A 15067-nucleotide genomic window follows, 5' to 3' on the forward strand; every position below is an offset into this window, starting at 1 on the left:
AATAAATGTACTTTCCAGCAGCCATTACTCCAGTCTCCAATGTCACATAGTCCTTCAAAAACTATTTTAATATCCTGATCTATTTATCCTGATCTATTGCTCAAGAAACATTTCTTATCATTCATGTTGAAAACAGTTATGCTAAGTTTCTTTAGGAAGTTCAAAGTAATTTGTTTTCAACATTATAAATATCCTTACTGTCACTGAATTTAATTTATCCTTTAATATGCTTAAAGTATATTAAAGTATAGTTTGTGACCCTGGACCACATAAGGGTCAGTTTTTTAAATTGAGATTCATATATCATCTGAAAGCTAAATAAGCTTTCCATTGATGTATGGTTCGTTAGGATATGACAATATACAACTATTTGAAAATCTGGAATCTGAGGGTGCAAAAAAATCTAAATATTGAGAAAATTGCCTTTTGTCCAAGTGAAAAAAGTTGTCCAAATGAAGCATATTACGAAGAAAAAAATAAGTTTTGATATATTTACGGTAGGACATTTACAAAATATATTCCTGAAACATCATCTTTACTTAATACCCTAATGATTTTTGGCATAAAAGAAAAATTCAATAGTTTTGACCCATACAATATATTGTTGGCTATTGCCACAAATATACCTGTGCTACTTATGACTGGTTTTGTGGTCCAGGGTTACATATGTATATGAATATTAATAGAATGCTAATAGAACTATATTGTTGCTGAACTCATCAGAAGGCGATTTCACAGAGCATTAAAATGATCATGTTGATGCTTTTAATGACTTCTGTTGGATCTGCTTAACTCTTAGCTTTAGCTTAAGTTCTTAGTATCGTTTGTTAATATTATGCTTTCGTACTATTGACCCTGGAACTGTGTGTACTAGGCACTTGAGATTCAAACCATATATACAGCATTATGTACATTCATGAAATGTAGCCAGGAGATGGCACTGTTGTCTCAATGGCCTTTTTGTACTTCGCCAGAATTGTTGTGTGCGGATGTGCCCTCTGCAACTTCAAACATGTTTGTATTAGTCATTTTTAGTACGTCTGTGCTTAACAGCTTGAGTGTCAGTGGAATGGGAAAACAACTGTGTTGTGCCAGAGTCAGGACTCGGAGAAAGACTCTATCAAATGGTATTCGAGGGAAATCCGTATAGCCATGTTTTACTGCAAACCATTTTGTACTGCTTCTGCCTGCCCATCCATTTGAATGAACATTATTCTCAAAGGCCCTGTAATTCACAAGCTCCCCATGCCTGCAAGAAGCTACAGGGCTGGTCTGAACTGAGCTTGGGTGATTCAAACCCCTTCAGAGGCTGGTCTCATCATCCCTCCATATGCTGTTGCAGTTAACATCTCTGAGGCAATGCCTCTTGTTGTCGAGCAGGTTTCATCAGCTTACTCTGTGCAATCAAAATATGATCAAATCTGATGCACCCTCCTTTCAAAACTGCTCCAGACCATCAGGCAGAGATCTAAATGCAGCTGATGCTGAATGAAGAATGTCCATAATGTTCAGTAGACCCACAGAATACAATATGACTTTGTCTTATTTTATTGCGACGTCTTTTAAAATTGACACAAGATCATTAAAGATGTCAGATATAACATTAAGGCAAATAGATTCCATTTATTTGAAGAGTTTGACTGAGTACAATCCATTACATCAGTGTCTATATGAATGAAGTATGTCATCTCTGAGTGAAACCCAGGCATAACATTCATATATAATGTTCAGGCTGTGTTTCAGTAAATGGAGATATTGGGCCTGTTTGTTTAATATCTTTTTGATATTTTGGTGTTCACTACAGAATTTTGGTTTTGCAGGGAGGGAACCGCTGTGCAGCCTTCATATTGGAAATAGCCTGTATATTGCTATATTTATTAAATGACAATCTGATATTTGTTTCCTGTATGGACTAAGACTAAGGACATTTGTTTGGTTCAGGAATTAGACAACAATGATTGCAGTTCATGTTTGTGATTAACGTTTGTGAATCGGACTGCTATGTTTGGGTTTTTTTGCGTGCAGCTCACAAAGACAACACAACAGAAAGCTTGCTCTTCTTTTTGCGGTAGACTACTGTTTTATTTATTTCATTGTATTCAACAGAGATCCAAACTATACGTAAACATGGCTTGCACAAACTTGTTCTCATTGCTTCTATTTTTAGGAATAGTGAGAATTAAGTAGAATTCAGAAAGCCTTGTTATTAGCGACACCGGTGGATGTGAACTGCAGCCAGCAACCTATGCTATGTGCTTGTGCTCACACTCTTGCAGGCGGACTTACCCATTAGGCAAAGTAGGTGACTCCCTTGAGCTCCTAAAAGCCAAGGGCCCACTAAAAAGCTTTTCATATATGAGATGTGCATTAAGCGCAGATACGCGAAGGGTTGCTGTTTACGATGTTTAGGACCACAACAGCAGTCTGCGTGTCAAAGGTCAAAGTAGATTGTGCTTCTTGTAGGCTTATCCTGCTTATAGCAAATGCAAATATAATGCATCTGAAGCTGTAATTAAATATTGAGCAACACTGTCTATTATATTTTTGTTGTTTTAAATGCCGCTTTCTTATGAGAGCCAAGTAGAGGACGGATACACAGTTACTTTTTTGGTTGATGTAATCCTTATGTATAAATGTATAGTTTCCTTTTCTTTCTTTTTTTTAGTTTCATTTAAATTTTTAGTTAAAATAACTAAAAATAAATGTATTTTAAATTTAGTATTGGGCAGGCACATACACTCTTAAAAAAATGCTGGGTTAAAAACAACCCAACTTGGGTTATTTGGCAACCCAGCGCTGGGTAAATGTTGGACAGAACACATGCTTGGTTATTTTGACCCAGCTGGTTGGGTTAAATTTTTTAACCCAACATGCTGGGTTGTTTTATTTAAGTCAACTATTGTTTAAAAATTAATATGTTGCTGGCTTAAAATGGGATGAAAATTGAAAATCACACTTAGAATTATGGAGGCAACAGCAATAATCAAAAGATAAACTTTTACTATTAGGCCAAAACATGCATGGACAAAAATATAAGACAAATTGTATTTATTTGGGGGAATACAGCATAGTTTACAATATGTGACACTGAACCACAAAACCAGTTTTAAGTAGCATGGGTATATTTGTAGCAATAGCCAAAAATACATTGTATGGGTAAAAATGATTGATTTTTCTTTTAAGCCAAAACTCATTAGGATAATAAGTAAAGATCGTGTTCCATTAAGATATTTTGTAAATTTCTTACCGTAAATATATCTAAATTTAATTTTTGATTTGAAAGTCAGTGAAAGTGATTTTGTGCCTCTTTGGGATGACACAATAATATGCCGTTCACTTGCAGAACGCAAGCTTCTAGAGCAGGGATGGGGAACCTTGATCCTCGAGGTCCGGTGTCCCTGCACAGTTTAGCTCCAACCCCAATCAAACACACCTGAACAAGCTAATCAAGGTCTTCAGGATACAGGTTGGTATTTTTTTTTTTGGTTAGAGCTAAACTCTGCAGGGACACCAGGCCTCGAGGATCAAGGTTCCCCAACCCTGTTCTAGAGGGCACATAAGTCTGAAGTAATGAATTAATATGCATTGCTAAGAATTACATTTGGACAACTTAAAGCCGATTTTCTCAATATTTTGCTTTTTATGCACCCTGATTCCAGATTTTCAAATAGTTGTATCTTGGCCAAATATTGTCCTATCCTAACAAACCATACTTCAATGGAAAGCATCATAGGATGTATAAATCTCAATTTAAAAAAAAACTGACCCTTATGACTGGCTTTATGGTCCAGGGTCATATATTACATTGATTATTACATACAGCATTAAAAATGACCCAGCACCTGGGTAAAAAATATTAAAAATAACCCAATAAAATTACCCAACAAGCTAAACCCAGCATTAGGGTTAAAATATCAACCCAGCATTTTTTAGAGTGCAGAAAAAGTACCCCCAGCACCTGGGTAAAAATATTAAAAACAACCCAATAAAATGACCTAACTGGCTGAACTCAGCATTTGTAGCTTATGCTGGTAACTCATCAGTGGACTTTCCTTGGCAATGTAGGCTATATTTTTCACACTTTTCTCATTCTCACTAATTCAGGTCTTTATACGAATGAATCTGTAAAGGAAACTGACTGTCTTCCAAAAAGTTTTGATGGGATTTTCATTTCATCCCATTATGAGCAGAGCGCTCCTTTGTTTACTGGAGAAACCACTATATTTCTGCCGTTCCAAAAGCGCCTTCTACTGGTAGAGAATTAATGTGCATTTTCAACAATCCCATCTGCAGTTCAGACCAATGCGAAAATCCACCCACATATAACCCTATTTTAAATTAATATAATCATTTATACTTCTGACTTTTCTTAAAAAATGATTTAAAGGCTCAATTGTGAGGTTTATTATTTTAGAATTAAATTTTTTGGATGGAAAATCTGTATTTTAGTTGCAATTTTGTGGTCTGCAACATGAAAGAAAGTCAATATAATATGTACATGAAAAATGTAGAAACATTGGGCACAATTCACTGAATCTACAGTGCCCTTGCTTATAAGAGACTAAACTGATTCGGTTCCCCAATAAACTCACAGTAAGGTTTTTTTCCGTTCTTTGCTTAGAAGTAAAAAGAAGTTGGAATACATTCCATATTCTTTTTACAAACATCCAGACACCATTCACACTGATGACCAGTGCTTAGATGAATATGTAAATATGTGCTGTGCATTTCCTCTCAATACCAAAGTAAAAACAACAAAAATGACAGCGGTGAGAAAGCAGGAGTTAAGAAAAATATTGTTTCATAAAATCTCAAGATTGTTTTTTGGTCTATGCAGCTTTCTGTTGATGCGTAAACAAATTCAACGGCTGCAGAGAGCCTATTACTAGCCTATAGCCCTGTTTAAATATAAATAGCAATAAAAATGTTAATGTTTTGTTGTTAAATTGGCTCTGTTGTTAATTTTAACTTTAATATATTACAATATTGTAAGTTCATTCCTTATACTGCCCTCCAAAGACAAAGTGCAGTAACTACGCCAACACAGAAACTGAGAAAAATGCCTTTAAAGTTTTTAACGCCAGCTAGTCAAACATGTTGACACTCTTTCTCTGAAACACTCTCGTTTCTCTGGGACAAAATTGAACCAGGGACTTTGCCACAAGACAAAACAGTTGTCACAAAGTCCATTTTAAGCCTTAAAGGAGAACTCCGGTGTGATATTGACCTAAAGTGTATTGAATCATGATACCGAGTGTGAACGTACCTTGCATATCTCATCTCGGTTTGTGTCCAGCTGTCCGAAATCTGGGGTTAGTTAGCCGATGCTCACAACAGGTTGTCAATGAAAGTCAACAGGGCATCGGAATAGCCATGTAAATAAATCACTGTTTTACGCCATTTACGAGACACAAAGTAGCTCCACACTTCATTGGTAGACTTCCAAGGGCCCTGACATTTAAAACGAGACATTGAGAACTCAGAAAAAGCACCGGTAGTTTATTTACAAGAAGATTTATACAGACAGTACCTGGGAAAGAAAATCCGGTAGCCGCCATCCTGAACTTAGTCACGATAAGTCGAGTGTCGAGCACCAAGGAATTTATCAGGTTATCAACGTATCAGGTTGTAGTTTCCTTCGTGCTCGACACTCGACTTATCGTGACTACATTTAAGATGGCGGTGACCGGTCTGTTCCTGGTGGAACATGTCTGTATAAATCTACTTGTAAATAAACTACCGGTGCTTTTTCTGAGTTCTCAATGTCTCGTTTTAAATGTCGGGGCCCTTGGAAGTCTACCAATGAAGTGTGGAGCTACTTTGTGCCTCGTAAATGGCGTAAAACAGTGATTTATTTACGTGGCTATTCCGATGCCCTGTTGACTTTCATTGACAGCCTGTTGTTAGCATCGGCTAACTGACCCCAGATTTCGGACAGCTGGACACAAACCGAGATGAGATATGCAAGGTACGTTCACACTCGGTATCATGATTCAATACACTTTAGGTCAATATCACACCGAAGTTCTCCTTTAACTCAATTTTGACCAAATGCGTAGTTACTGCACTTTGCCTTTGGAGGGCAATAGGCTACAGAAGTAGTTACAGAATTATTTCTAAGAAATTAAAATGTACCTTTATTGAATCAAATGTATTGAATATTGAATCAAAAGACTTATTGAAGAATTAATTACCCTCAGGCATGTTTTGTCAATCAGAATCAAATCAAATGCTGAAATCTGTATTTTTCATATTTGTTCTTCTATTTGACTCATCTTATACAGATATCTACATATGAATCCAAGCTAAAAATTTAGATTCTGCCTGCATAGAGGTCCCATAGTCTTATACAGACAAGTCTATGTATGGATCCGAGCTAAAAATTTAGATTCTGCCTGCATAGAGGTCCCAAACTCTAGAGATGAAGGAAAATGTTGGCTACTTGTTGAAAACAGCAGGGCTGTATTGCAGGCAATCAGGGGTCAAGCGTAATTTGCTGTCTTTGTGCGTAGCTCCCACTGAGCACCATCTATCAAGATGGACGACTAATTCTCTCTCTCTCTTTTCTCTCTTTCTCTCTTTCTATAAGGGACAATTGCACTGTTGAATGAATCCAAGAGAACGGAATGTGGCTAATGACCTGAATATCCTGGCGAGGAAGTTATGAGACCACCAAACCTGTTTATCAAAAGGCTGAAAATGTCTGCTGTGGGCTGAAATGAATCTGTTAGTGCAGGAGCGCAGTAACCCAAAGCCACCTAAATTGACTATGTGTGTATGCAGGTACTTTGAACATAAGTTGCTCTTATCGATTTCAAGCACATAACCTTCTCTGACAGGTTTTAGAGGATTCAGAGTGGGCGCATATGAAGAGTTGAGGTAACAATGCTATACAGACTCGGGTTGGCCTCTGTGTGTCCTGTGGTGCATGTGTTATGTTTTGTGCTTCACAGTTATGATTGAAGACTAGAACATCATTAAATGAGTCTGAGCAATGCTTGAAATACAACTTATTACCAGGTGCATATGACTCAGCTTCTATTATTTTCATTTGTATGGTGCTGTGAGTAAAAAACAACCTGTCTAGAATATCTAAATACAATATGAGTGATTCTTTTGGTTATAACTGAATTAGTTGCCACACTGTTTAGTTTAAATCAAGGTTATAATAAAGAGTCTTATAATAAGAATATAATATATCACACAATATAATAGTCATATTAGTAACCCCTAGTAATGCAATGTTACTTAACAAACAATGTCTTGTTTATATCCTTAATATTCCGTGAACATTTTTATCACTGAAGAAGAGAGAAGACATTCAATAGGAGAGACATTATTTGCTATAGTTTTTTAGATACACAGAGCCCAGTGCTTAATGCACAAACATCAATTACTGTGAAAATCAAAAAAACATAATTAAGTAAAATGATGCTCTGAACATCAACGCACCACAAATAACTAATAGTGACAATAAAAAACAATAACAGCAGCATAAATTAAGTCAGCAAAAAGCAAAACAATATTAGCAGTAACCAAATAATTCATTCATGCTGCAGTGCATGATGGGAGTTCCCTTGATAAATCAGGAATATTCTTGAATATGAATTGGTTTGCTCAGACATTTGAAGGAGTATTGTTGGGCTAACATGTTTTTATGTAGATTCAAAATAATTCAAGGTAATTTCTGTGACTCAACGAACCGTGTGCTGGAGAAAATCTCATTTTTCTATTCTTTTTTCCCCTCCAGTTTTTCATCAACACTGTAAAATACCTTTGAGCCACGTTGAAAAGTTTTGAAATGAGTCACACAAGGTGGGCAATGAATATACAACAGGATATGTAATGTTTTTCTCCATTTGTAATGAAGGTCTGATGCGGTCATCTTCTGCATGCCTAAAAGAAAGGATACATTAAGAAGGTAATCACAATGCTTTTTTGGCTATGCTTCATCAATGCCTAGCAGTGGAAAATCAGGGTATTCAGCTCTCGCTGAGCTGCGTCTCTAGAGACATCGATCATCCCGGGTCCCTTCCACAGGCTTTGCTTGTTTTGCACACATGCTCATTTGCAGATTGATTCAGGCCCCATCGATTCAAAGCCTTGAATCAACCAGCTATGTCCTCACAATTACAAGAGTGACATCTTATATCCCTTGCCATCGCTGAGGTAAAACACAAGCTAAAGCACTGATGATTAAAGCTGTGAGACAAGTGGGCATGTGTGAATTAGCAGTGTGAAATTATTTGTGTTTGTGATTCATGTTTTTATTTATTTTAGAAGCGTATTAGCAAATAAGCTATTAGAGGTGTGTGCTATAAAAGTCCCAGCGAGTTCTTGATGGAAAATCTGTCATCTGTTTTTCAGCAAGACTTCTATTTCAAGAGTCAGGTGTGTCTGAGAGCAGTCAAATTGCAGGTAACAATGCTCACATTAGTTCGTAGAGGCAGCCATAGCAACAGAGATATGCAGCTGAGTGAACAATGACAAACCTGCATCCCAGTACTACAGTTAAATATCCTAAATTACATTGAAATCCATTTTTGAACACAGGGCCATAACTATTATAGATATTAAGGGGGACTGAATATGGCCCAATTGTCCCCCTTTGTATTTTTATTTATTTATTGATTTATTTTTGTAAGGCTGGTCTTCTTGAGTGGTTTAAAGAAACTGTCAAATTTAAAAGCCTTTTAAAAGCGATTCAAGTAAATGTTTGAGATGACCAAAAAGAAAGCATGCTTTACTGTTTACTGAAGCCAACAATGAAAGTGTTCGAGGTAAGATGAAAGTAGTTAAGCTATTAATATTTGAATTGTTTAATGATATAAATGTTTGCTATATTATTTAAACCATTAAATGTAATTCATAATTTAATGTGAGAAACAAACATTAACAGAGCTGTTAAGGCATAGACATACAATTTAGATTCAGTGTGGACATTTTAGAATAAAAATGTAGTTTACAAACAGTTTAAATGTATTCTGAAAAGTCTTTTAAAATTTAATGCCAAGGTTAACACAAATTATAGTGTTGAAAGTTTACATTCTTTTTTAGAATGGTAATTCACAAAAAAATAGCTAGGCTTATGATGTTAACTGTGGAAACGTATCATCACAGTCTGTAAAAAGGTTTCATAGATTAAATCCTTTACTTTAATTAGTTTAAAGGGTATCTATTATTCTCTTTTTACAAGATGTAATATAAGTTTCAGGTGTCCCCAGAATGTGTCTGTGAAGTTTCCAACCTGATCTCATGATGAAAACGTACCTGTGGGAACTTTTTCGCAAGACACAGAATTTGTACCTCTATGTCTGTTTCATGACATATTCAATGTGAAATGGTTTTGTGTGTGTCACCGCAGTTCTTAAAAATGTCTTTTGAGTGGCACTATAACTGTAATGCTCTGTGACATTTTAAAATAACGTACCATCTGCACTAAACCTACCTGCTAGTATGAAAAAAAAAAGGGACTGTGATGTAAAAACGCCATTGCAAGCATGCCGTTTTAGCTTGTTTTTTTATCTTTCAGCTCGAATAATCGAATATGTTTTTTCCTGGAATCGTACCCAAGGATTACGCATCCTAAGTCAAATTCTGTGCTGGCTGAGCTACCGGGCAAGCTTGTTATGTCCGGAAAGTGAAACATAAGGAGCTGTAATCATAACTGTGTACAAAAACAATAACAAATGCTCACTGTTTTACCCTCTCTAGTGTTAATTTCTGTTGGAAACTGCAGCGATACACTATATTGCCAAAAGTATTCGCACACCCATCCAAATAATCAGAATCAGGTGTTCCAATCACTTCCATGGCCACAGGTGTATAAAATCAAGCACCTAGGCATGCAGACTGTTTTTACAAACATTTGTGAAAGAATGGGTCGCTCTCAGGAGCTCAGTGAATTCCAGCGTGGAACTGTGATAGGATGCCACCTGTGCAGTCCAGTCGTGAAATTTCCTTGCTCCTAAATATTCCACAGTCAGCTGTCAGCTGTATTATAAGAACGTGGAAGTGTTTGGTAAGGACAGCAACTCAGCCACAAAGTGGTAGGCCACGTAAACTGACGGAGCGGGGTCAGCGGATGCTGAGGCGCATAGTGCGTAGAGGTCACAAACTTTCTGCAGAGTCAATCGCTACAGAACTCCAAACTTCATGTGGCCTTCAGATTAGCTCAAGAACAGTGCGAAGAGAGCTTCATGGAATGGGTTTCCATGGCCGAGCAGCTATATCCAAGCCATACATACACCAAGTGCAATGCAACGCGTCAGATGCAGTGGTGTAAAGCACGCCACCACTGGAGACACGTTCTCTGGAGACACGTTCTCTGGAGACACGTTCTCTGGAGACACGTTCTCTGAAGTGACGAATCACGCTTCTCTATCTGGCAATCTGATGGATGAGTCTGGGTTTGGGGGATTATGGTGTGGGGTTGTTTTTCAGCAGCTGGGCTTGGCCCCTTAGTTCCAGTGAAAGCTTCAGCATACCAAGACATTTTGGACAATTCCATGCTCCCAACTTTGTGGGAACAGATTGGAGTTGGCCCCTTCCTCTTTCAACATGACTGTGCACCAGTGCACAAAGCAAGGTCCATAAAGACATGGATGACAGAGTCTGGTGTGAATGAACTTGACTGGCCCGCACAGAGTCCTGAACTCAATCCAATAGAACACCTTTGGGATGAATTTGAGCGGAGACTGAGAGCCAGGCCTTCTCGTCAGTGTGTGACCTCACAAATGCGCTCTTGGATGAATGGTCAAAAATTCCCATAAACACACTCCTTAACCTTGTGGACAGCTTTCCCAGGAGAGTTAAAGCTGTTATAGCTGCTCAGGGTGGACCGATGTCATATTAAACCCTATGGATTAGGAATGGGATGTCACTTAAGTTCATATGGGAGTCAAGGCAATAAGGCGAATACTTTTGGCAATATAGTGTATGTACTTATTGGTATGTATTATGCCTCTTGCGAAAAAGTTCCCACAGATACGTTTTCATCATGAGATCAGGTGCAACACTGCTTGTGTTCCATGCCACCTTAATCAAACACATCTAACTCAGATCATCAGCTTACTAGTAGAGACCTGAAATTAGACAAAGGAGAGATGCAAAATGTGCAGTGCTGAAGGGCCTCTAGGATCATGGCTGGGAACCACTGACTTAAGTTGCACATAAAGACCGGGACACACCAAGCCGATTTCAAAGAACTAGCAGCGTCAAAACCTGGCGTGGTTGTCACCTCCCGTTGGTAGCGTCTGGACCAAAAAGCTGCGTTTGGACACACCACACAGACTACAGCCGACTGCAAACTAATACATCTGTTTGTGTTCCGAAGATGAACGAAGCTTTTACGTGTTTGTAACGACATGGGAGTAAGTGATTAATGACAAAATTATCATTTTGGGGTGGAGTAACCCTTTAAGCAGCTCATATAAAAATGAAAATATTTGTATATTGGAATGCTTGAGTTAAACCATGTAATATTAAAACAAAACTGTTTGTGTCGCCTTCACTTACTTGCTCATTTTCATCACTTTTGCTGTAATTCTCAGGCACTGACTTGTTCACTTAACTGAACATCCAGAGTTCTCACTTTCTCCACTGGCCATCACACAATGAGGCAAACTGTCGGCGATGTGAACCGTCGAGTAGGACACACCAAACAAACTAGCCCAACGCTGATTGACGGCCAACCGTCAGCTAGGTGTGTCCCGGCCTAAACTTACAAAAACAGTCGGTTATGTCTGCAAAGGCAAACAGCTGGAAAAGAAATCGCATGTTTGTATTAGATCTGTGTATTAAGTGACAGTATGTAATATACAGTGTCTATACTGCTGTCTATGCTGTAAATATGACCCAAACTAAGGTGACCATATTTTAGTTTTCAAAAAAGAGGGCAGTGGGAGTAGGAAGTGGGCTGGGAGGGGGGTTTGAGTCCCCATAGTAGCGCAATGACCATATGCCATATCAAAACTCATTTCCAAATTTACAAAAAAAAAAACCTAGGCTTATGATGTTGTTCCGTAAAACATACCTGTGATAACTTTTTCACAAGACGCAAAATTTGTGATGTGAAATGTCCACTGAGTGGCTCAAAAAGTATGAAAACAATAGTCAAAATAGTCCACTTGCCATTAGTGGTTCTAAATTTGAATTTTATGAAGTGAAGAGAATATTTTTTTTACGCAAAGAAAATAAAAATGACTTTATTTAACAATTCGTTTCATCTGCAACACCGTAGCGCCATTTTGGAGAATATCCGCAACCTGTGTATGCTGTTCTCTGTCAGCCGCACCACATGGATACGCTGTTTTCGTTCAAATCAAAGCATAAAGAATGTAGAAGACGTATCGGCTGACAGAGAACAGCGTGCGCAGGTTGGGTCCAGCGGATATTCTCCAAAATGGCTCTATGGTGATGCAGATAAGACGAATACTTGAATAAAGTCGGGATTTTTATTTTCTTTGCTTACAAAAAGTATTCTCGTGTGAAGCCTCCCTGTTTTCATCCAAAATATCTTAAATTGTGTTCCGAAGATGAACAAAGCTTTTACGGGTTTGGAAAGACATGATGTTTTATTAACAAGGTTCGGGATGAGCACGATCAGATAATCAACCAATTCGGCACAGGTGTAATTCGTTTAGCCAATCATCCTAATCAGCACAACACATATATAAACAGACCGCCTTCTTACCTCCGTCCTGCGACAGTTTCTTGGCATGCCTCCTCCACCCCAACTCCCCACTTCTAGTCTGTTTTTATCCCATACTAGGGATAGGGGGAGTTCTCTGGGTTCATCCTGTATTCCGGGCCCGGAGCCCTCCCCCAGGACAGCACCCACAATATGCTTTCTATATGCTCAAGCAGATTAGATGTAAGGGCGAACTCGTGAAATGGGGGTAAGTGATTAATGACAAAATTTTCATCTTGGGGTGGAGTATAAAGCGGCTCATATAAAAATGAAAATGTTTGTATATTGGAATGCTTGAGTAAAATCATGTAACATTAGAACAGACTTTTGTTTGTGCCGCCTTCATTTACTCGCTCGTTTTCATCACTTTTGCTTTAATTCTCAGGCACTGACTCGTTCATTACACTGAACATCCAGTCAGTGTTCTCACTTTCTTCAACACGTTCTCACTTTCTACAACATGTTGAATCAGGCAAACTGCTGCCGATGTGAGCCCAATGAGAGACGTTGAGTGGGACACACCAAACAGACTTGCCAAACGCTGACCGTCAGCCGACTGTCAGCTAGGTGTGTCCCGGCCTTAACTTACAAAAACAGTCGGTTATGTCTGTGACGGCAAACAGCTGGGAAAGAAAATTGCATGTTTGTATTAGATCTGTGTATTAAATGACAGTATGCTATACTGCTGTCTATGCTGTAAATACTGTATGACCATATTTTAGTTTTCCAAAAAAAAAAAGGACAGTGGGGGCAGGAAGTTGAGGAAGTGGGGGCATAGTAGCGCAATGACCATATACCATATCAAAACTCAAAAATGTCATTTCCATACCTAAAATATATATTTTACAGTCACACTTATGCAGACTGATCCTAAACAGCTGAAAGGCTTCCTGCCAGTGGCCATCCTTCACAAAACTTTACATCTTGTACAGTTTTATCATAGATAGAATACAAAATGTTTCAATACAAGCGTTTCATTCAAATGTGAATTATGCAATATTTTAAACATTTAAAAAGAATATGCAATTCATTCAGCAGGAACAGGATTAAGAAAACAGTCCAACGCATGGCTTTAATACAAAACCGCACACAATGAATGCCGATTGTAGAAAGGAAAAGCTGAATTCAGGACATTTTGGGTGATTTAGAAAGCCTGGCAGGACACATTTTGTAGGTCCAAAAAGAGGACATGTCCGGGGAAAAGAGGGTGAATGGTCAAACAATAAAAACAGAAAATCCCCCACTGCTCTTGACTGAATAATTTCTGTAGTTTTAATAAAAAGACCTTTCCTAGTTGAATTGCTGTAGAGTGAAGATAAAAATGGCGGATTGTGTGTGGTTTACTCAAAGCATGGTCTCTGCTAATACAGCTGTGTCTGTCAACAGTCACAGATGGGGCTTGTAAAATGTGATGTCACATTTGACAGATTCTGCAAACGGCTTGTTCTAAACACTGCTTATGATTTAAGGGGATTTAAAAAAAAAGGGGCAGGTGGATTTTATCATTATATGTGCACACACACTGCCAACACACATTTATGTACAACATGTAAAAGTGAATTTTGCATAATACTGTAGCTGCCCTTTAAATAAATAAAATAACCTACATTTGTGACAGCATCTGCACCCAAGAGAAGGTTATGGCCTTGCCTGAACAATATGATGAGTATTTGTATTTGAACATATGTTTATATTTTTCTGGTTCGAGATTTTCCCTGGTCTGAGGGACAATGAAGTAGCTAAAAAATGTCAGGTCTGTTCCATTACTTTACCATATCTGATGGAGTGTTTATTGCGAAAACAACAATTTTGCAAGGTGTCAGTAGGCACAACAGACGTGTGAGTCATCTTAATATTACTTCAAGCTTTGCAAATGGTTGCGAGAGGGTTTTTTGCTCTCTAATCCAAATTTGATCTCCTTATTTTTGATGAGTCACTGCATGAAACCATGCAACATGTGACGCTTTGCCTTATGTCAAGATGATCCGAATCAGTTCCATCAAGCAAAATGGCTCATATATTGTGTTTTAAAGGGATTGTTCACCCCCACCGCCACACCAAATAAAAATTCTGCCTTTATTTACGGCCCATCATGTTCTGTGGAAGAAGATATTTTAAATGTGTCACAAAGTCCATAGGTTCAATGTTGTTTTGACATCAACATTCTACAAAATATCTTTAAAAAAATATAACAGAATTTTCAGTTTTAAATGAATAATTCCGTAAACAACTTAAAGCCAAAAAGATTATATGTGAACCTGGACCACAAAACCAATCTTAAGTAGCACGGGTATATTTATCAAAAGCAATGGCAAAAAATATAATGTATGGGTCAAAATAATAGATTAAATCATTAGGATATTAAGTAAAAATCAT

The sequence above is a fragment of the Garra rufa genome, chromosome 3, assembly GCF_049309525.1.
Source record: "Garra rufa chromosome 3, GarRuf1.0, whole genome shotgun sequence".
Classification (NCBI taxonomy): Eukaryota; Metazoa; Chordata; class Actinopteri; order Cypriniformes; family Cyprinidae; genus Garra; species Garra rufa.